The 25,025-nt window shown below is 35.1% G+C and overlaps 1 protein-coding gene across 8 annotated transcripts in view; it reads left to right on the forward strand.

Annotated features, from left to right (window-relative positions):
• The window catches only part of LOC131685202 (glutamate-gated chloride channel), a 230,973-nt gene that overhangs the window by 87,196 nt on the left and 118,752 nt on the right, over positions 1-25,025 (forward strand). The window lies entirely within an intron of this gene.

Genomic DNA, 25,025 nt, shown 5'->3' on the forward strand with positions numbered 1-25,025 from the left:
CTGTCACTTTTCCAAAAAAAAAATATCCGAAATTACGAATGTTAATTAATTTCGGTAATTGAGAAGTATCTCGTAAAATGTTAACATTGGTCCTGGCTTAATAAATAAACCTAATAAAAAGGGATGCCCAAATTACCAAACGAAGCTTTTCCGTGTACAAACTGTCAAAATATGCGCCCCTCTGCTTCTCAACTCAAGCTCAAGTTGAAAAGTATAACCATCCCAGCTGTTGCAATCGTTTATCATTAACCTGTATACTGTACAGAGCAGCAGTTGAACGCTTGCCTTCATTCTCTAATTGTTCTGTATTTGACCAATTTAGTAAACTAAAATCGAGTTTCGCACCAGGTTAGACCTTTCTCGCAAGTGTAAAGTGGTGTATTTTCTCTACCGCCGATTCTAATCGAGTTTTCTTAGTTGTATCAATTTAAAACTTTACTAATTTCTAATTCATACCAAAATGCTTTCAACTTTCTAGAATCGTCAGTACCACCGTATTTTAGTATTTTAGGTTACGCGAATATTAACAATTTGGATTACTTATCCTCCTCCTCCACACCCTCGCTGTGCTTTTATTTTCTTACTCAGTTAATTAGAATTCTAAGTTAGGGTACTGTAATCTACAAACCTTGATCTATTACGTGTGTCCTAAGGTGCAGATAACTTTTTGAATGTACAATGAATTTGCCTGAAATTTGGAACAACAAAATTCATTCGTTTTCACACTTTTATTGAGAAAGAATAACAAAAAAACAATTGGAATATAATTTAAGAGAAAAATCCTTAACGACTACTCGTCGAGCACAATATGGATTTTTGTTTTGATTGGAGAAAATGCATTTAAACGTCAGTAATCTGCCCCTTGGTGTAACACATTGTAGACCCTTTTCGATCCCTAGTTTAGAAAGAACAGTTACGCAAAGAGTAAAATCATATTTACAGATCAAACGTGAACGAGGTATCAGAGTTGAAAATAATTTAAGCTCTTCATTGACGGGTGAGAATGAACCTCATGCGACTAGTGATGAATTGAAGAAATATTTATAAAAAAAATCCGTTTTATTCATTCAATTGAATATCGTACAATAATTTTAGTTTCTCTAAATATCTATGTATGTAAATGTTTTCAAATGTTGGTATAGTATATAAAACAATAGGGGAGAGTGAGGACACTTGATCCTTGGGGATATTTGATTCCCTGGCCATATCTCCTAATTTATACGTATAAAGTTATTACATTATAGAAAGAAAATGAAGTATTTGGTCGTTCATGATGTTTAATACTATGTTCACACTACAGAGTTAAAACATGTTATAATAATTAGCAACAAGAAAAATGTCATCAAGATAGCGTTAAAACACGTTTTAACTCGTAGAAATGGAAAACGTTTTAACTCGTAGTGTGAACGTAGTATAAAAAACAAATCTTATGTATTACATTTGGTTTAGGAAAGTGGGATAATATTTTAGAAAATATGTGTTTAAATCAATCTCGAAGATCTTTTCACAAATTTTTTGAACGATTGTATGAGATCGTCCAACTAATTATTTATGAAAATTTTCAAGTACGATTACTTTTTAAGGGCTTTTGCCTAGAAAAACACGTTTCTCGAATAAAATTTTTCACAACACATACAAAAAAATAAATTTGGTTCACCTCATACAACAAATATCTTTGATCCCTGTAACACTGGGTATTCTTGATCCCTATCATTAGTTCTCTCAAACACTTTTAAAATGTATTGAAATAGAAAAACATAATTTCCATAACGTACCTGGCACTATTAATTGATCTAAAATATTTTGTCCGTGAACAAATGATGGTATAAGTTATTGAAAATGGAAAAAGCCAGTTAACACTCCCACCACCATGCCTCAAAAAAAGTCGGTACGGTATTTTCAAATCGCTATATCTCAGCAGTCGCTTGACCAATTTGGACAATTTTGGTATCAATGGATTTTTTGGACTCTTTAGATGACTTTGAAATAGCAAATTTAATGAATTTAAATTTGACCACAACTGATCTTTCTACGACAAAAAAAGTCGGAGCAAGTACTACAAAAAATTGGAAATTTCAAATATTTGTGAAGAACTTCATATCTAGCGCGATGACCTACGCATATTATTATTATTATGTTAAATTCTTTGGATTGATGTAGGCAACCAATTTCTAGCAGATTGTTCATAATTTCTTATGAAAGGAACAACAATATCTTCGCAAAATTGCATACAACACAGAAAATGACAATTTTCGGAAATATTTCAAATTTCATAGCGATGACACGCATATATTATACTGTGAAAATGTTCGTTTATATGCGAGTGACAATTTACAAGGGCATTGTTCATAGTTTTTAATTCAATGAACTATAATATCTTCACAAAATCACGTATTTTACCGAACATTTCTTTATTTTCCATTGTAACTTTAAATTTTCACAATGAATAATGTATTTCATTATATCAAAATGTTCGTATTTATGTGTTAGACGTGTTTTCAGAACATTATTCATAGTTTTAAAATCACTGAACTACAATATCTTCACAAAATCACGTATTCCATAGAACATTTCTTTATTTTTCATTGTAGCTTGAAATTTTTACAATGAATATCGCATTTTGTGATGCTAAAATATTCTCATTTACGAAATAGACAAGTTTCTAGAACGTTGCTTTTAGTTTTAAATTCAATGAACTACAATATCTTCACAAAATCACGTATTTTACAGAACGTTTCCTTATTTTCCATTGTAACTTAAAATTTTCACAATAATTATCTCATTTTATGATGCTAAAATATTCGCATTTACGAAATAGACAAGTTTCAAGAACATTGTTTATAGTTTTTAATTCAATGAACTAAAATATCTTCACAAAATCACATATTTTACAGAACATTTCTTTATTTTCCATTATAACTTGAAATTTTTACGATGAATATCGCATTTTATAATGCTAAAATATTCTCATGTATTCAGTAGACAAGTTTCGAGAACATTGTTTATAGTTTTTAATTCAATGAACTACAATATCTTCACAAAATCACGTATTTTACAGAACATTTCTTTATTTTCCATTGTAACTTTAAATTTTCACAATGAATAGCGCATTTTATAATGCCAAAATAGTTTTATGTATAAAGCAGACAAGTTTCGAGAACATTGTTCATAGGCTTTAATGCAATGAACTAAAATATCTTGACAAAATCACATATTTTACAGAACATTTCTTTATTTTCCATTGTAACTTGAAATTGACGCCATGAATATGACATCAAAATGTTCGAATTTATGTGAAAGACAAGTTCCTAGAATATTGTTCAGTTCTTAATTCAATTAACTACAATATCTTCACAAATTTGCGTATTATACAGAACATTTCTTTATTTTTCATTGTAACTTTAAATTTTCACAGGGAATATTGCAAACTCTAATACAAAATGTTCACATTTATCTAATAGATTAATTTGTGGAACATTGTTCCTAGGGTTTGATTCAATGAACTTATATATTTACAAAATCACGTGTCTTAGAGAAAATTTCTTTATTTTCTGTTGTAACTTAAAATTTTCACGATGAATATCGCATTTTATGATACCGGAATGTTCGCATTTCTGTGTCAGACAAGTTTCCAGAACATTGTTTATAGTTTTTAATTCAATGAACTACAAAATCTTTTACAGAACTTTTTTTTATTTTCCATAGTAACTTGAAATTTATTCAATGAAAATCGCAACATTTTTATATCTAAATGTTCGAATTTATGTGATAGATAAGTTTGTCAACATCGTCCGTATATTTGAATTCAATGAAATACACAATCTGCACAACATCACGTATTTTACAGAACATTTTTTTTCATGGGTGGCTTGAAATTTTCACAATGAATAATGCAACGTCACCAAAATGTTTGTATATATATAGTAGCCAATTTTGTAGAACATTGTTGATTGAATTTAATTTAATTTGAGCTACAATGTCTTCAAAATAATGAAATGTTCTGTAAAATATGTGATTTTGCGAAGATATTGTAGTTCATTGAATTAAAACCTATGAACAATCTTCTATTTCGTAAATGCGAATATATTAGCATCATAAAATGAGATAATTATTGTTAAAATTTCAAGTTACAATGGAAAATAAGGAAATGTTCCGCAAAATACGTGATTTTGTAAAGATATTGTAGTTCATTGAATTTAAAACTAAAAGCAATGTTTTGGAAACTTGTCTGTTTCGTAAATAAGAATATTTTAGCATCATAAAATGCGATATTTATTGTGAAAATTTCAAGCTACAATGGAAAATAAAGAAATGTTCTATGGAATACGTGATTTTGTGAAGATATTGTAGTTCAGTGATTTTAAAACTATGAATAATGTTCTGAAAACACGTCTAACACATAAATGCGAACATTTTAATATAATGAAATGCAATATTCATTGTGAAAATTTCAAGTTACAATGGAAACTATATATACGAATATTTTCACAATATAATAAATGCGTGTCATCCTTATGAAATTTGAAATATTTCCGAAAATTGTCATTTTCTGTATTGTATGCAATTTTGTGAAGATATTGTTCCTTTCATAAGAAATTATGAACAATCTGCTAGAAATTGGTTGGCTACATCAATCCAAAGAATTTAACATAATAATATGCGTAGGTCATCGCGCTAGATTTAAAGTTCTTCACAAATATTGGAAATTTCCAATTTTTTGTAGTACTTGCTCCGACTTTTGTTGTCGTAAAAAGATCAGTTGTGGTCAAATATAAATTCATTAATATTGCTATTTCAAAGTAATCTAAAGGGTCCAAAAAAACCATTGATACCAAAATTGGCCAAATTGGTCAAGCGACTGCTGAGATATAGCGATTTGAAAATACTTTTGCCGACTTTTTTGAGGCATGACTGTTCGTGTAAGTAAAACTGGCATGGTTGGAGGAGTGTTAAATAGCATTGATTTACCGCAAATACTTGTCTTGACTTTCTACTGTGGTTAAAGTTAGTCGTGCATCTAAAAAGGTAGTCTTATTAATTAATTTGTCAGAATAGGTGGTTAGCTGAACTTTCGTGTCATAGTGTGCTTGGTTTGTTTAGCCCTAGTAGGCGGGGGATCAAGTTACCACACGTTTTTACAAAAATCTCGTTTTGGCATGATTTTCAAATAAATTCATTTTACTGACAGGACATAGTATTCGGATTTACACATTATTCATAGCTCTTACAATACAAATGGACTACAAGATGGCGAATTTTGCAATTGAAGTTTTTATTTCACTGAAAAGTTATGAGAAAAAAAACAAAAGTGGGATCAAGCGTACCCACTCTCCCCTAAATATCATCACTTACATTCTACCAAGGCCTACTTTGATGCGTTCGATTCGTTGTTGCACGTTCGAGACGAATGAAAACCTGCAGTGAATGATTGCGCAGTTAGTTCATCTGACGTTCTCGGTAGCGTCACTGAATATTAAAGATGGATGCGACTGAATATGATACTTTTTCATTCAATGAATTTAAATATTTGTAACTCGGCGAGCTATTGAGCTAAATCAAAAGCTAACCAAAACAAAGTGTTTCATAGCGTTGTTTTTTTGAGCTCTAGTACGACAGCTGATTAGCAATAGTACACAAAGAGCAAACCAAGTGTCATTTCGGTCAAACTGTTGACCGGAAAAGTATTGCTATGCTTTGTTCTGTACTCAAGTAACTCATAACAAGCGCCTTTAGAACCTTGCATGAAATTGTATAACCTCACTTTTCTGCTAGTTGAGAGAGCTTGTTTACATCTAGGATAGGATCCGCCAGCTGGCTTCTTCTTATATTTTACTAATCCCTGTTGAAAACAACACACCACTCCCGATCAATGTTGCCAAAATATTTGTTTTGTTTCGGTCGTGTCCAAAACTTAATTTGTTCTGATTAAAATATTCTATATGTATCAATTTCACGTTTTTGGAAAAATCAAGGATTTAGTCTTTATATCCGCATTTAAACGATCAAAACCTTTTTTCCATCATAATTCAGCCCTGCAGCTGAACAAAATAATATATATTTATTGTTGGACATTACGAAAAATATTTCCATGCCTCTTCATTTTTGTAAGTTGCTTTCTCAGTCGAGCAACCTCTGTCACAAGATCAATCTTCTACTTTTTTGCAAGGTTTAATTTTTGTTTGGGAACAAATTATAGATTTGTTCTAGTACTTCTTGGGATTTTTTCGGAGAAAACACGCTTATTTTTCTCGACAAACATATGATTACGGCCTAAAAGCCAACTGTCAAAATTCTGTTTGAAAGGAAATTTCGGACAAACCGTTACTGGCTTAACACAGTTCATAGCAGTTAATGAAAGAGAAAACTTTTCTCATTTGTTTACTATCAACATCTGTGATTGGCGAGTAACGGTTTGTCCGGAAATTACTTTCAAAGAGAATTTTGACAGTTGGCTTTTAAGCCGTAATCATATGTTTGTCGAGATTTACACTGATAATCGATGCAGTTGAAAACTGTAAAATTCAAGTGTATCGATAATATCAAAGGAAGAACAAGAAGCGATTTGCGGGACAACTTTCTCCCGGTTTGCTCCAAAGTACTCTCAATTTACTCGGTACTTGAACAACGACAATTTTTACATGAAGTTCAAAAGTTTTCATACTCACGCTACACAGCCTGTTACTCGGCTTGATTTAGAAAAGAGGCAAACGCGCTAAGAGATCTCTCGGGAACCTGTAGAACTTCACTGCCCATGATCGCAAACCAGTCCCATAAAGATTGGGAATCCCATAGAAATCGGGACAAATATGCGATTATGGGTAGTTCAGTTCTGGATAATGTTTTTTATTTCGTCTGCAAAATAATGCCTTGCACTTCCTAATTAGAGACGGACGATATGGAAAGAAAGCGGTATCTCGAGAAAACAAATAAAAACTACACAGTAAACAATCGTCGTTTTATGTTTTATATCACAATATGACAACACTTTCAAGCAGCCCTTTAGTACTTTTAGTTTCCAAGTCGAACGTTTGCTGATGGCACTTTCGTCCAACTGGTTCAGGATTGGTCGAAAAACTAAGGACAGAGCTGGTGGATCCTATCCTAGGTTTACATGGACTTAAAAATTATTCGATTCTACCCAGTGCATGAAACTTGGTTCGAATTCTAACGCCAAGTAAACAAGCTCGCTGAACTGTCTTTTTCTCGAGCATTTTTACTCAGATGGCGTCAGCTTGCAATATTCCATTGATCAAAGCCCAGTACCTATTACCGAAGATTACATATTAGTTAAGAATACTGATATCTCAAATGAGAAGCGACAGAGGTTACATCAAGTCTATTGAACGAAGGTATGAAGCTTAGTGTAAAAGTGTATATGTGTGTGGGCATCACTATGGGAAGTACCACCTTTACCCGCAAGTTGCGTTGCTGTTACTGTCACCAGATTCTGGACAGAGTTACCAGTCTTCTTGATATGCAGGCTTCGCTATTTTCTAGCGTTTTTCCTGACATTTTCTGCGCTCTTTGTTTACTGTTGCATGATTAGCTGTTCAGAGATTATCTAAAGAGACTCGTATCGTACAGCTTATCACGCAAAAACAAATAAATTGCGCAGTAAATGCCATTCCGGTCGAACTGAGGATCGAAAAAGTACAGTAATATAACACTGTTTAGGTCAATAATCCAGCTCTCTGTTGACGGAAAATGACATATAAAGGTTTTCTCTTTCGTCTACTGCTGGGATATGTACTTCCCATGAACATCGACAAGTTTGCACCCGTGTACAAAATTTCGTGCACGCGTTCAACCTCAAACATGCTTTGCCTTTGTGTACAGGTTTGCATCGAACACCGAACCCAAGCGTGCAAACTTAGGTTTAAACACCGTGTGCGTGCATAAGAAAGGCACAAACAAAACAGAATGAGTCAATGCTAGTGATGATGGGTGAGAGAAGGAGAAAACTAGTATCAAGAACCTGTGTGTACGAACACCGCGTATGAACATGGGGTTCGGTTGTGCAGACGAACATGTGCTCGTGTTTTGGTACACATTAGCGCGTTCGAGTTTGCACATGAAATGATGGTGTAGGATGAGCACAGAACTAGAGCGAACATGGTGTTCGATGTTTATTTGGGAAGACTGTCAGTGACTAATGGTTCAAACAAAGACAAGACATGACAATAGGGGGGGCGGGTCGTTTTTATTCTAATTTTGCGTTTTTAAATATTGCAGGCATAAAATAAACCAACAAGAATATATTTCCATTCATAAAATTAGCAACATTGTTCAAGATTTTGGCAGGGTAAAAATGTGCAATTCTCACGTCTTATCTTTTCAAAGTGTATTTTGATAGCTGGCTTTGACGCCCTAATCATATGTTACTCGAGAATAGCTCTAATATGTGTTATCGTTTAAGGTTCAACTGAGAAAGCTTGGAAAAGCGGCCATCTTGGAAAACGAAAAAAGCATTTTTTTCTTACATCGTTCGAAAAATCTTCCTGAAAATGAATTAGTAATACTACACCAATGCCTTGAATACATTGATTCATTTTCATGAAGATTTTCCCAACGGTGTGAGAAAAAACTACTTTTTTCGTTTTCCAAGATGGCCGCATATTGAGGTATTCTCTGTTGAACCCAAATTATGGTGATGATGAGTTTCATGTAAAGTATCTCAAAGTGTGAGCAATCATACAACATCTCTTTGCGTAACTGATCTGTTAATGTCGATACCTGTTAAATCTATGATATCATTAAATAAGTCCCTCTGTTAGCTTGGTTTTTTTTGTTCACTTTAATGATTATTCCACTCGGGATCTCAATTTAGTGAAGTTCGTGTTTTCAGTTCACGGTGGTCGAGGTACAAGAGTGTCACATTGCAGTGAATTAACCGTTAAGTATCCGATGCGGTACCCGGGTACCTTTTTAGGTTTCAATTAATGAAATTCCTATGTTTTATCCATAGCTGGAAATTGAAACTTTGTGACATCTTAGAACATCACTAAGTCAAGCTTTTGGGTTAATAATATTTTTGATATAGTAAGGGAGGTGTTAGGAGGGGCTCCTGATTTTTTTTACTACGTAACAGGCCGACGTGGGTACCCGGGTACCCACAAAACTGAAATGCCAATAACTAAGGTAATTTCCAACCGATTTGGATGCTTTTAGGTGTTTTGGATTCAGGAACTCATTCACTTTTGGACTTGGTAAAAATGAATTGGGTTACTTCATTCGGTTTCCGGGAATCCGGATTTCCGGAAGCAGGTTCCAGTACTGGGATACTATTTGTGAACTTCAATGGAATGCTAGCAATATGGGTATCAAAATTCTTGAAATTGCATCAGTAGGTTGTATCTCGTGGTTATGGAACCATTTGGTGATTTGACCCCGAAACGGACATTCCGGAGCAGGTCCCCGCGGGACCGTGAGTGGCCGTTCCATTCCAATTTCATTTTTTAAATTGCCATAGGGTCCCGTAACAATAAATAACAGACATCCGAAACAATTAGAAGAGTTTTGATACTCATATTGCTAGACCATTATTAAAATTTACAAATCATACCCTAGTACTGGAACGTTACCCCGGAAAATCCGCATTACCAAGCACCAGATCCATTCATCCGGTCCAATTTTACAAATCAAAAAGTGGACGAGTTCCTGAATCCAAAAAATCTAAAAGTGTCCAAATCGGATAAAGGAAGCCACAGTTATGAGTATTTCAATTTGTGGGTACTCGGGTACCCACTAGAGTGGGACATGGTTATATGAAAAAAATAAAATTTCGCTCCGAGTAACTTTTTGGGTCTCATTTAGCTCCCAGAACAACTCTGCAAATTTTTAGTTCGATCGGTGAAACTATATTTTTGCGCCCACGGTTTAAAGTTTTCATGGGATTTCGTATGGGGAAATCTACTTTTACAAAATAATTCTTCCAAGAGTCGCCCGTTATCTCCTAAAAATAAAAAGATGACGGAATTTTATAGAAAATTTGTCAAGGGAACAAAGTCTAGAAGACCACGAAACGATCTGATACTTGTGGAAAAAGTTATTAAGCAAAAACCGATTGATGTCCTGAAGATTGATGAAAATTTCACTTTTCATAGCATCACTGCTGCTGACGGGCGAATTATATACAAAATCTGTAACTTTCTCTTATTATGTACAAAAGAAGCCTCAATTTATCCCTCAAAACTCTTGCGAAGAGGCCAAACAGTATAAATAAATGATTTAGATAAATTAAAAGAAGATCAAAACAAAATTGCATATAATTGGGCAACCAACAGCAGTGGTGCTAGAAAAAATGAATATTTTATCAATCGTCAGACCATCAATCGGTTTCTGCTTAACAACATTTTTCTCAAGCGTCAGATCGTTTCGTGGTTTTCGAGGCATTGTTTATTTGTTAAATTGCCTATAAAAACCACATAACGATTTATTTTTAGGAAGCAATGGGCGACTCCTGGAGGAATTATTTTGCGAAAGTTAATTTTCCCATACAAAATCCCATGTAAACTTTAAACAGTGGGCGCAAAAATATAGTTTCAGGGATCGAGCTAAGAATTTGCATAGCTGTTCTAGGACCCAAATGGTACCTGAAAAGTTCTTCGGAGCTGGATTCTATTTTTTGTCCCACCCTAGTACCCACGTTGGTCTGTTAAGGGTGTTTTTTGTTGGACACATAACAGTTAACCTTAACAGTTACAGCAGCAATAAACAAAACACGTCACATTGTGTAGCACACATATTATATTCTGCCATCCTTTTTAACAATGATAGCTTTGCCTTGTTTTCGGGCTATTGATTTTAACGGAAACATTCCAACGCTTTAAGCGGTACAAGAATTATTGTGATCCGTCTAAGATACCAACAACACAAATGATCCAAAATCGTCCATCAACGTTCAAAGTTGAAGTCTATGAAACCAAAACAACTTCAACGAGCATGAACAAATAAGCATACGGAAATAGAGTGAATGCATGAGACATTCTGCCGGACTTAACCTCACCCAGTGCGGTTCAGCCGGAAATGAGCCGGAATTCTGGCTGGATATAATTCTACCTAGAATCGACTGTGTCACTGGAGCCGGAATACGAATTAGATCCAGCCAGCATGCCGGCTGATTTTCCGACTGAGCTTAACTGCGTACTTTTTATCAATTCCACCCGATTTAACCTCAATTTCGTACTAACACAACCACACGTGGATTAAACCACTGACGCGATTACCACTTAGGGATACTTTTTTATCTCGAAACAACCAATAAAAATAAATCATGACCGAACCGAAACAAAACTTACGGCAAAAGAAAAGTCCACTACGTCATTTGTTTATGTTCGTCTTCTTTACATCTACAAAACAAAAATGACAACCACACTCATACATCGAAAAAATGTGAACACCTGTACCGTCTTGTGTTGAATGCATCTTGCCATCTTGAATTGAAAACTGAACATGTAGCAATCTAATGAATCATGGTTTATGGCAAAGGTATTTGGGAAAGGCCCACCTAGAACGAAATCGAAGCTACCTACTGAACAAAATAGACAAACATTCCCGTTTAGGTCTACGAAAAGGGTTGTTATCGATAGGAATATATTATTCAACCTAACTAAATACTACTATATTTATTTGATTTTTAATATCATTTTTAAGGGTGATTGAAGAAGTTGCAAAATAATTTCCTGTATATCACGAATAAGTATAGTTGTCTTCTTTTTTTGGTGGTATCCAACGGGGATAACCGATCGAAATAGTGAGTTAAACGAAAGCAATTATGTGAAAAAAATTCCTTCGGAGGCAGGAATCGAACCTGCAACCCTTGGGACTTCGGCCCAATGTTCAAACCCTTCCCTAGTAACAATTGAGGTTTTATGGTAGTTTTATAGCCACTGATAAAACTTGGATTGCACTTATAGCGTGCTATAAAACTTCAATTGTTACTTGGGTTATGCTATCCATGGGCTATGATGGATTCTCAGGAACACCACATGATTATCGCCCACCGCCTCCGAATTTTTTCTACTTGTTGAGAAATTTCAAATCATTTCTAACCAAATTTAACAAAAAACTGATATTCATTAAATAAGGTTAATACGTAGTACGAATTGTACAATATTCATTTTAAAATCGAAATTTCAGACCACTCCAGTATTTTTTTCTGGATCCGCCCTGAACAAGGTTTGTGTAATCCATATCGAATAATTTTGCGCAAGGGCTAAAATTAAATTATCGTAGGCCAAAAAATTAAATGCACAAAACAGTAACTTAACCCATTATAATCCAGCTATGTGAAAACTTTTGGTTATTTATACAATAATTCGTGAAACTTATTATGCCGAATTAAGTATGGGAAAACGAAATAACCACTTTGGAACGGTTTGTTGCAAAAAAAAACTAACGTATGAAAAAATTTCATACGCTGGGCTGATAGGGTATCAAAAAATCATTACAGAGAAAATTCGGCTAAAGGCTTATATTTAGCATAAAATCGAATAATATCTTTAACCTTGGGAGATCATTAATTTAGAAGCTTTTTTTTGAATGATTTTAACACTTCTTTCTTCTCTCGTGCCATTTCGTCTCATGATAGGTTCGTTGCATCAAACCATCTTTCCCTTAAACTTTGTAATTACTTTAAGACAAAGAACATTTTATTAAGTGAATTTACATAAAAATATTCTGGTTAGAACCAGGCATGATTTCCACCGCATTAAGCATTGGTTAGCCTTGAATGCTCTGATTCAACGTTAAAATCAGCGAGAAAGTTGTGAATCCTCTACGGGTCCTAAAGAGGAAATAATTTTACCTTAGGAAAATAAAGATATCGGTTCAGCCTTATGTACGAAATTTCATACCTTGAACTACCAGCAGAAATTTCGCAATTGTTTCACCAATTTCTTCCATTTATTCGCTCAGAGATACATCTTTCACATCTCTCACTGCCATTCGTTCTCAATCCTAAATAAGAATTAGTGATTTGGAAGGGAAAATTAATAATTTTGATTGTTCATATTTTAGTTTGAATTTTGTTAAACTTTGACATTCGAAAACAAAATGGAATTTTATAAAAAAAAAGATTATTGAGCATACACATTATAAATTATAGGGTATTAACTAACGTTCACAAAAGACCAGAAGTTTAAAGACGCCCCTTATTGTACAACAAGTATGGTCCAGAAATGTGATGTTTTTGCCTATGAAATTTCATACGCTGGGTCATAATGGGTTAAATACAAAAAAATAATCCACTACCGGTAATATAATATTATGGGTTTTCAGTTGGGCGTCAATGTTGCACGTTTGCTCTTGGTGTACTTGCGTTTGACGATTCCAAATCTGCAATTTAGGGCCATTAGGCAGCATGGAGATTAGCATTTATTTGGTCCTGGTATTTCCAATGGAAGGCATTTTTCCATGCGACAAATTTCGCGCCAAATCGTATTCGGAGTTGGCAGAACCCTCTCAGATTCTAATGAAACTTTCTGTTCACGAAGACTTTGTCACAAAAAACCACTTTGCATATTTTGTTTTTTCCAAAAATGATCTATACTGTCTTTTGAAAAGGGCCAAACTTTTTCCCCATTTTTTTTCAAATGGCTATGGTCTAAAAATGACAAATCCTACAAAAAAATCTCATAGGAGTGTTTTTCACAAAATTACTCAAATTTTCGAATAAAAATATTGAAAAAATTCTTCAACGTTTCTTACACTGAAAAAAATCGATTTTAAAAATTTAAAGTCGATTTACAAAAAAAAAAAATGATTTGCATGAAATTTTGTTCCAAGATAGATAATTATGTTCCCTACCTACCGTCAAAAATTCAAGTTGGGCACTTTTAAGGAAAAAAAGTTATTTGAAAAAACTTTTCCTTGTCCAAACTGATTTATTTCTTCAGTGTATTTTATCGAAAACTAAACCCCAATGAAAGTCATAATCATCTCAGAATCCAATAAAACTCAGTTTGTGAGAAGATATTGTCTAATTTAGCAACTAAGCATATTTTTTATTAAGGGGTTAACTACTTTTTCATTTTTCATGAAATAGATTTTTTTTACTTTATCTGAAAGTACAACTCCTTGCGAATGGTTTCCCAAATTTTTATAAAGATCCAAGAAATAGATCGAAAGTTGCAGCGCTTCGTCTACCAAGAGCAGTGGTAATTTGAAATTTTAAACTCGATTTTCTCAAAATGTCGTTTTACTAAAAATAGTTTTTCCGTGATCACGATTACCGAAAAACTACTCAATCAATTTTCTTAATTTTTTTCAATTGATCGTAATTAATTCCTTTTTTATTCATAAATTTTTGTTTCATGGATAACAATTTTTTAATACAATTTTTAGAGCTTAAAACTACGATTTTTTACTAAAAACGTTCTCGAATTCAGGAAAAAATTATTATTTATTCAACTAATCGTTAAGGTACGAGGAATATACTCATATACTAATACAAAATTTTGAGTTTTGGGTTTTTAGATGATCTCTTGGTCTCCAATCGTGATCACCGCAAACCTCTTAAATAAAAAAGGGTTTCGGGGAAAAAGCCATAACTCCACCAATTATCAATTTATTTTTATAAACTTATGCTTGTTTATTTTACTGAAAAATGTACTACCAAAATATTATAAGTTTGATGTAATGAAATCATTGCTTTATTCCTTTACGTAAATTCAAACTATCTTGACATTTTTATCACTAAAAGGTATGTATCCCATTGAAAAGATTTTATGTCGTTAAACAAATATTCCATTATTACTTTTTTATTTTCTTGTTTAGTGATGAGGAAGAATCAGAGAAAGAAATAACCACCATAACATTATGTATTGAATTTTACATAATTATTTATTTATTCTTATATTTTACATTTGTCTTAAAACTATCTTCATGCATGCTATTTTGAATTATTTCTATACAAGGAAAATATATTTGGCTCATCTTCTGAATTAGAAATACCTTTTCGTCTCTACTTTGCCCCCAGGAATAGGCACAAAAATGTGAAATTTTTGAGTTCTAGATATTGTTTTGACGTTATTATACAGCTCTTAGAGTTCTTCTGACATTTTGTTGTACTGTTCAGTGAATATTAGACCTCTCCACATTTTGAAAAAGTTTTGAAATATACATGGGTCAGCTCGAATTTTTGTTCTAGGTGTGAATTTAAGAACTTTCGCCAAAAATGGCTTGATTTGGACATGATTTAGAGGTGTCTCCAATCAAAAATCGTGTTTTTGCTATGTTTCCATAGGAAGATCACTTACACTCTGATTTAATAGACCCTAAATGCCCACATATCATCAAAGGTTCTTCCTTAGACATATCTTAACATTATGCTATATTTCACCCTAAGGAGGAAAATTTGGTAAAAACCAAAATTTCTCACTAGGCTGAAAATTTGTTGGTAAAACCAGTCTTTGTACAGGAGGGCACAAATCCTTATTTCATACTTAGTTGCGTTTCGGCTTCGCCTCATCAGAACCCGACACTAACTTATTGTCGGAATAGATTAGCGCCGGCTTGACGCAAATCCCTTAAAACTAAAACACACTTTGTGTTTCAATCGAACGACTGATCAAACGTGATGTCCCGTTCGAGCAGAAGTTCTGTTTATGCCGATGAGACACAGTGAAACCGAAACTTGTCTTGGCTTAGCAGGCCTATGCGAAAGCACTATGCTATATTTCACCCTAAGGTGGAAAATTTGGTGAAAACCAAAATCTCTCACTAGGGTGAAAAGGTTTAAGGGATTTTCGTCAAGCCGCTAATCTATTCCGACAATAAGTTAGTGTCGGTTTCTGATGAGGCGAAGCCGAAACGCAACTAAGTATGATATCTTAACATGTTTTAACAGGTGAACATAGCTCCAATCGCAACAGAAAGTTTGTTAACTGGATTTCAATTTAAAAAAGTTCATCAAAACCAAGGAAAATTAATAGTATTTTTTCTTGGTTTTGATATTCATTTCTATATGAAAATGCAGTTAACAAATTTTCTATTGCGATTAGAGCTATGTTCACCTGTTAAAACATGTTAAGATATGTCTAAGGAACAACTTTTGATGATATGTGGGCATGTAGGACCTGTTAAATCAGAGTGTAAGTGATATTCCTATGGAAACATACCAAAAACACAATTTTTGGTTGGAGACACCTCTAAATCATGTCCAAATGAAGCCATTTTTGGCGAAAGTTCTTAAATTCACACCTAGAACAAAAATTCGGGCTGACCCATGTATATTTCAAAACTTTTTCAAAATGTGGAGAGGTCTAGTGAATATGTAGCAGAAAATTAATTTTGTAATATTTTTATCAGTTTGTTCAACTGTCCAGTTATATAACTCTTGGGGACTTGTTATGATATTTCCATAGTCGCGAGCAATACTGGCTTTTTTGCCATTCGCTTAAGAGTACCAGCAATAGCATCACAGGGTCCTTTTCCATGGGATGCTGCAACAAAATGCCATTCTGCGCTTAAGGTTGGAGAGAGATTCGGCAAAAATCAAAAACGGAAAAAGCAGATTTTTTCCACACCGAGTGTTACATCTTCATAAAAATCAATCAGCAGTACTGTAATAACATTTTACATAAGCTGATTGATTTTTATGAAGATGTAACACTCGGTGTGGAAAAAACAGCTTTTTTCGTTTTCGATTTTGGCCCATTCTCTCTACAACCTTAACTCTTACTTTGACTGGAATCTACACAAGTTTGCAAAGTTTTTCTTATTTTTGTATTGCGCTGCTGCTCCATCAGACATAAAATAAATTTTAGAAAAGTTTGTCAATTGTTTCATAAAATTTATCAGTTTTGAGAGGAATAAATGAACTGCAGTCTTCAACTCTTCTAGTCTTCATTCAAGTTTATTATGAATATATACCAAATTCGTTACTGATACTTTTTGCATGTATCAGGTAACTAGCAGCTGGGAAAATGGATTCTGAGATGATCATGACTTTCATTGGTTTAGTTTTCGATAAAAATACACTGAAGAAAAAAATTCAGTTTGGACAAGGTAAAGGTTTTTTCAAATAACTTTTTTCCTTGAAAGTGCCCAGCTTGAATTTTTGACGGTAGGTAGGAAACATAATTATCTATCTTGGAACAAAATTTCATCCAAATCAAAAATGGATTTTTTTGTAAATCGACTTTAAATTTTTAAAATCGATTTTTTTCAGTGTAGGAGTCAATGAAGAATGTTTTCAATATTTTTTTTTCAAAAATTTGACTAATTTTTTGAAAATCACTCCTACAACATTTTTTGTAGGATTTGTCATTTTTAGACTTTAGCCATTTGAAAAAAATTGGTGAAAAAGTTTGGCTCTTTTCAAAAGACAGTCTAGATCATTTTTGGACAAAACAAAGTATGCAAAGTGGTTTTTTGTGACAAAGTTCTCATGTACAGAAAGTTTCATTAAAATCTGAGAGGGTGCTGCCAACATTTGTTCGAGTTGGCGCGAAATTCTCAAGAAGAATTTCCTCAAGACGCTCCTCCTGGTACACTTGTTGATTAATGGCTAGACCTCTCGGCTTGAGCCACGGCTGGTCGATATGGCAATGAACAGCATATTTTTTTTCAAATCTTTGCTCAAACTTATATTTTATTTCGGGGGCTGTAGCCGCTGTTGTCGCTGAAATAGTAGTTGTCATTTCCTGGAATGTGGGTTTTCGAAAGTGGAGAACAGCACGAACGACGTCCCGCGGTAGTTCTTCGTCATCCACCGGCACTACGATTTCACGATCGCTATCTGCTCGTCCGTGTACATGGGAGACCGACTTTTCTTCCGACAGATGATGTCCTCCATCTTGAGGGCTCGGTGAATCAAGGTATGGGAGCAGTGATATTTTCGACCGACGTCATGCAAACTCGTTTCGTACTTGTTGCCGAACAGCTTTTTCAACAATTCCTTCTTATTCTTCTTCGTCATTATTATCATCGGACGACCTACCGAAATTTTTTTTTCCATGATGACCATGCGTTTCGTAAAACCGTACGACACGCTCGCGGAGTACTTGTTGTTTCGACGCCGTCTTCGATTGAACTGACAGCACCCGAGCGAAAAGAAACATGCCACCCATTTTTAGGGAGAGCATTCTTTTGGAGAGAACAAAATTTACACTTTTTGCTTTAATTACAGAAAGGTATTGAAATCATTCTCATTTTTTATTGAACACCCGTTACTAAAGTTAATTTTCATAAGACATTATTCATATCCTGTGAGGACGAAATTCCAACAAGGATATTCATTACAATGCATTATAAAAGGGAGTCAATTACGGTTCCAAACAGTAATTTTATATTTTTTTGTTCATCATACCGAAAAGAAAACATAAACAATTGTTGCAATGCCATATTGTGGAAAATGACAGCTATTTCAAGCTTTCTAATATCATGACATTTGTGCACTGGTGCAATATAATAGCATTAGAACCGCAAAAATGGGATGTCTATCTTCGTCCAACAGAAGTGTAATTCCACGACAACAGCTGGTCCAACCACTGCCTCTTGTATTTTTTTGCTCGACTTCGAGCCGTCTCTGCAGCATTTTGAGTCAGCTTTCTAGTTATCTTTATCTTTCGCTTGATAATTGCTCAATACTTTTCAATTTGAGGGAATTAAGGCCAGTAGTGGCAGTATGCTCAACTTCATTGGAGCCTTAATGAATGGTAGTATTTCTCCAAGCTGATACAACTTCGAGTCCACCGTTTTGTTTATATTAAAAATGTAAATTTTGTGACCGCTAATGCAAATTCCTTACCTGATCATAAGTTTTTCTCAGGTAAAAATAAAATTGGATTTTCTGGGAGCTGTGGCCATGTAGAGCTTTTGTCCGGAAGCCTACCTGATATCCATCATGCCATAGGTTTGGTGTTCCGTGAGAAGATATGCTGCGGTTTTCAACGTGGGTGTCCAGTTCGGGATCCATTTTTCTTTTCTCGGTTTCCATCTAACACAAAATGTTTAGTACAGCACGTTGGGTGCTTCATTTACTCTACAAAATGGTAATAACGGATTGAGATCGATTCGATGTTTCACTCTGCGAACTAGCAGGCTCATTTGCAAAAAAATCTCAAAAGAAGGGTTTTGATCTTTTTCGTTCTTTGTTAATGAATGCATAGAAACCTTCAAAGGTAGAAGATGTGTTCCGAGTCCCGGAGGGATGAGTCTTGTGTCGACTTGCCTCAACAAATTGGGACAATGTTTGATCGAGAAGGAATCATCACCACCTCCGCCTGCTGGCTTATGGTAGTGTCGAATTCTTACTGGGGTGGTTTGTAGTAAGCCTACCGACTAAACCTAAACCTCTTGTTCCTGCCAATCCTTATCCTCCCAGGTCCATTGTTAGGTATTACCTGAGGAGAGATTGTGCTCTTGCTCCATTTGTTTTGTGTTAATCGTTCGTGTGTTTTTTCAAGCAAGCTGTTTCTTGCTTGCTGTCTAACCATCGTGGTATAACTGACCTGCTCAGGTTCGCTGCAAATATCGTCTCCTGCCGAGATGCGAACCGATTCAAAGATGCCGAACATAACGTACATCTGTTTAAAACCATCTTCGCAAGGTTTCTTATCCTTCTTGGCGATACTCGTTCCTAATTATCGACTAGCTGCTGCTGAGAGCTTCCCATCGGCGGAATTTCTTTTGATACCGATGCTCATATTTGTGATCGAGAGATCACCTACGATGGAATTGCTCTAGACAATCATATCCCAATTTTCTCCGAGTTCGTTTTGTTTTTTAGTTTTTTCCTCCTTAACTGCTGTTGCTAGCTCGCTGACCGCGTTTTTTTGTGTATTTGATCTACTCGAAACCGTTGTTAATATCGAAAGTTGTCGAGACGTGACCGATCCATCGATGCCGACCAACTTGACATACATCCTTTTACAGCCACCTTCGCAGGGTTTCTTCAAAGACTTGTTGCTAGGATGACCGAACTAAAATGGCATTGTGTATCAAAGCGACTTTCGGAATACGTTGTATATTCCTGATCAGGAAGTTAAGAAATTTGCGCACGGGCCAGCGAACTAAGACTATTTCTAACAAAATCGCCAATGCACAATACCCACTATCCTGCCACGGTTAGTAATAAGAGAGTGAATTCTATCATTCGAAATGCGCTATCCAAACTATCCAATCTTAATGGAAACAATATTACAAATGGCAAACCACCTGAATCTAATCAAAACGACCCATATTTCAACCGATCCCTCCCCCATGAATATCAACCCGTCTCCGATCTCGGCACAATAATGCCACAATCGTGTCCACGTCCAGAGCGAATGCATTGTCACCACCGGAGCTGGCGTGCCACATTGGCACAGCAAATGCAAGCTCACGTGCACAGAAACCATTAAACCCGAAAAACCACATTTGATTACATTTATTCATTCATTAGTCCGTTGTCCGTGCCAGCCTCTAACTCCCGGGCTGGATCCACCGGAGGACACAGACCTGACAACCTGCGAGAGTAGACCGGCTTTCAACGTCCGGTCATCTGGTGCCGGTCTGTGCGGTTGGATATGCATAACTGACCAGCTCGGTGGCCTTTGTAGCACAATATTCAACAAAAGGTCACAGTGCAGTGTCCGGACCGAAGGATGCATGCGTGCACATTTCGTACCCTATGTATATAGGTACAGTAGGCTGTGTGAGCATCGTTTGTTTGACCATGCGGCGTGTAAAGCCGATAATAAGCAGTCTGTCTAAAGCCGTGTGAACGCTCACTAATGCCCTGATGCATAAATTATATTTTAGTCCACCTCCGAAACAAACGACAAAAACAGGACACTAATCCCTCCGGAAAAGTTGAGCTCGGCACCAGCGCAGTAACGAATGAAATCACTTCTTTTTGGACTCGTACCTACTACTGCTGCTGAAATTTTGCCCTGATGGGACACTCTGATGACACTAGCCCCAGACACCAGATGGTGCAGTGATAGCAGCACTAAGTGTGCGGTATCCCGCAGAATAATGACACCGGCCGGTGCTGGCGATGGAATGGAGTGCAATATGAATTATTACGGTGGCGTCAGCTGCTGAGAGAGAGCGAGGATCGCCGACGTTGTTATCGTTGTCATCGCCACGGCATGGCATGGTGGAAGAGTCTTGGGTTGTTTTAAATATTTCAATTTTGTAGCATAACAGGACTGATGATTTTCTGATCATTATCTATTTTTAATTATTTGCCGACCATGGTTTGAGGGGAAAATCTGGGATATTTGAATGGTTGTACGGTTTTGGATTGCATGTTTATCGAACGTTCAATATCCGCCACCGCAGATGAAAAATATGAATTTTCACCGACCGCACCAGCCATAAAAAAAACCCGATAGGTCACAGAAGCAATGCTTTACGTTTTTATCCTTCGTATGGTTGGATTTGTTCGTGACCTAAATACATTCCGGTTCTCATACGGATTTGTGTTCCATTTGTATTATTTGCACTGGCGCCTTCGCCTACTGCAACTGGCACCCACCACCAGTGAAGTGTCAAATAAAACCGAACACGAGAAAATCACGCAACCAAACACAATTGTGCTGAGTTTATGTGGGGAAATTTCTGCTTCCAGGGAAAATGTGTGACATAATTGGTTAGAGAAAAACCATTAAAACAAGAACGGTTCGTTGGGTTGTCAGAGTTGAATTGCTGGGTGAACTGCACAGTCACATCCTTTGACAAGTTGAAAGAGGGTAACTAGGTTTTTTCTAGGTTTTCTGAACAAATGGAAACTTTCATTATAAAATACTATTTTTTACGTGCTATAAAAACAAGATTTTTTCAAAGAAAGAAAGTAAAGACAATCTTTTACCGGGGTTTCTTTTGTTCTAAATATAATCAACCATTTCAAATGCTAGAAGCCACAAGACTACTCATTTCATTGTGACACAAACTTTGACAGAAATCTATATAAACTCAACAACTCCTTTTCTTGCGGGATATCAAGCAGAACTAGGAGGTTGCTCAGGAAAACAAATAGTGTTTTCGTTTCTTGGAGCTAGCGTCAATCAGTCGCTAGCTTAATCCTGGCACTAAGTTAGTGTCGGATTCTGATGAGAAAAACTCGAACGCATCTCCATAACTAATTTAAACAGAAAGTTTAGCAAGATTGAGATACTATATCTCACAGTTTAAGGAAGGATTTTTATCGGAGTAATTCGAATTCGAACACGTGCCATAAACCATGATTCTTGAAAATGATTCCAGTGTAAAAGTGAACTTCGTCTTGATTAAAATTTTTTAACATTTTGTTTGCACCTAAGCTTCCCCACCTTTGCGCTTTATCCCTAGCTATTATCATCTCAAACAGCGTATGAAGAGTAAAAAACTTCATTCCTATGGCAAAATCAAGCAATTGGTACCATCAAAATGTCAACAGCAAAAAAGACCATTATTCGATTGTCACAAAGAAATAGAAGTTTTATTCGATTCCGCACAACGCAAACACAGTGCATTTCTAGTAAACTAAACAATAGCAGTTAATAGAAAACAAAACAAACTCACACCCATCCCGCCATGTTGAGTTCGTAAGGTAGAAACTAATTCCAATACCAAAAATAAAACGATGCAATTGCTATCTATGATTGTTGTTTTCACAGTACTGACACAAAAAAACCCTGTTTAGAATTCAAATAGCTTTTCGTTTCCCTGCTGCTTCTCGCGTCACAGCCAAACATCAGCCCGTCCCTTTCTCGCCCAATGCCAATGCAATTCAACCGAAGCTAGGCAAGCCATGGCATGCTAGCACTTTTTGCATTAATCTTAACGTTTCCTTGTTTCTGTTGGTCTTGCATTTTTCCCCCTGTCTTTTACTGATCCGTTGTTTCGTTTCTTTTTTTTCGTTTGCTGTGACTTTGATTGACTAAAAATTATTTAATAACAAATTAACAATAACAAAATACATAACATGTGGAATGAATTAATTTTTTGAAGCTAAGCAGTGCCGTTTTAGAAAATTTCTTTGTTCCCATTTATTCCGATTCGGTTCCCTTGCTAGTGACGAAAAGAAAGGAAACAGTTTCGTTAGTGTTTTACTAGTTCTGTCAAAAAAATTCCCACCATCTCCACCGAATGTCAACAAATACACACTCAGGTAAACGGTATGGACTACTACAATAGAATAGATTGTTAATACAAGCAAGTAGCAATTGTCGGACTATTAAATTCGAACTAGTTGTCGTACTTTGAGCTAGCTTAAGGTCAACCAGTATTGCAAATGGTCCACCGGTCAGCTGTGAAATAAGGTAATCGAGTGATTTCTTGTTTTTATTAAATTTAAAATCCATTTCATTTGGCGAAAACCACTATAAGAAAGGGTCAATAATACTATACAATAATAATAATAATTTCATTTTTGTACTAATTCATACTAATAAATCGCAGTGTCATCTGGTGTATATAGTACAAAAGCGGTTCCTTAAGTTTCATAAAAACCCAACATGGCACTGCAAATCAAGTTGCAAATCGTTTTAATAAGCGTATGACAAACGGGCTAATCAATCACGCTGCACAACTGTTCTCAAGGAATTTCGATTCAAATGACCAAAAAACACGTTTTATTACTATCACCTAACCATACTGTTTAAGCTTTGATAATATGTATCTCTGAAGTTCACAGAACTTCCTTGGCTTTGGTATAATATTCGTGAAATCGTAGAAAATCTGTGCAGTTCATAGAAAGTCTATGAAGTTTTCCGTTTAGTTTTAAATTTGGATTGACTTTCCTGTGATTTTAGACCCACACGTCACAAACATACTCTCGAGTATCTATCCGAAGGTTCAAGACCTTTCCTGAAGTTTTTAGAAACCGCTTTCTTGCAATTGGGCAAAGTTCGTTAGTCATTCCTGAAGCTTTTAGGGTTTTTATTGGAATTTGTTGTACTTCCAAGAAGTTTCTAATACCTACTTGAAACTGGATAAACTTCGAAGGAGTTCGTAAAATCTACTTTAAGTTGCACAGAACTGCTTTGATGTTTCTAGGACTCTCTTTGAAGCACTAGGGCTACACAAAATTAAGGGAGCATACCAATCCATTTTTTTACCTTTGTACAAAACAAATTATTTTAATTAAGCCATGGATTTGAGTGACGACTTCATTTCATCAGTATCTGGTGACTTTATTTCATCAGTATCTTCGAAAGCCAACAATTGATCGAATTAAGAAAGTCATGTAAATGAAAAGAACAAGACAATCGAAAAAAAATCAAATAAATCAAGAAAATCCACTAAATTTCAAAAATTTATAAATTCATAAAATTAAAAAAAAAATTAAAGCGAATTTTAATAATAAGTAAAATTAACAGCTCAATAAATTTTCAAAGTCGAAAAATTATGACAACAATTTTCTTTTAATCAGAAAAGCAAAAGATCTTGAGAAATGCAATAAAATTACCCAAATGGAGAAAATGAGCGAAAATCCTACAATTGAAATTGGGTCATTAAATAAATAATAAAATTCCTATTTTATTACACAAACCAATAGAACGCTTCTTTCTAAATATAAAAATATATAAGTTCAACCCTTTAAATTTCAGAAAAAAAAAATTAATTAATTTTCTACAAAAATGTGGAAACGTCCTCAATTGACACTGTCGGTCTTCTTTGACAGTAAATGGAGCCACATGGGTTAGTATTTTTGACAGTTATCCCAGCAAAATGATAGGGACCAAGATAATTTAAAGACAGTGTGATCATAATAATGCTATAAAATATTCTTTATTTGTTATTTTGCGTACAAAAACCTATTTTAATCCACCTAGTGGTGCAATTGTGCCTTACTCATTTGTCCAAACTACGATTCCATAGCTGGTTATGTGCAGTACAATGGTGAAAATGTATATTACATATTCAGTACGATTTGCACATAGTACATACAATGGATCGACTGCCATGATTTTAAGATACTATGTGTCGACACTGAAACATCGCTTGAAACCAACGGCGGATCAAGGAGGAAGATTCGTTAAGAAATTTAAACTAGTTATAATTTTAAAGTAGCAACCCCTTACTGCATACTCTTACCTACGCCAATACAAGCC

Source organism: Topomyia yanbarensis, chromosome 2 (assembly GCF_030247195.1).
Source record: "Topomyia yanbarensis strain Yona2022 chromosome 2, ASM3024719v1, whole genome shotgun sequence".
In the NCBI taxonomy this organism is placed as follows: Eukaryota; Metazoa; Arthropoda; class Insecta; order Diptera; family Culicidae; genus Topomyia; species Topomyia yanbarensis.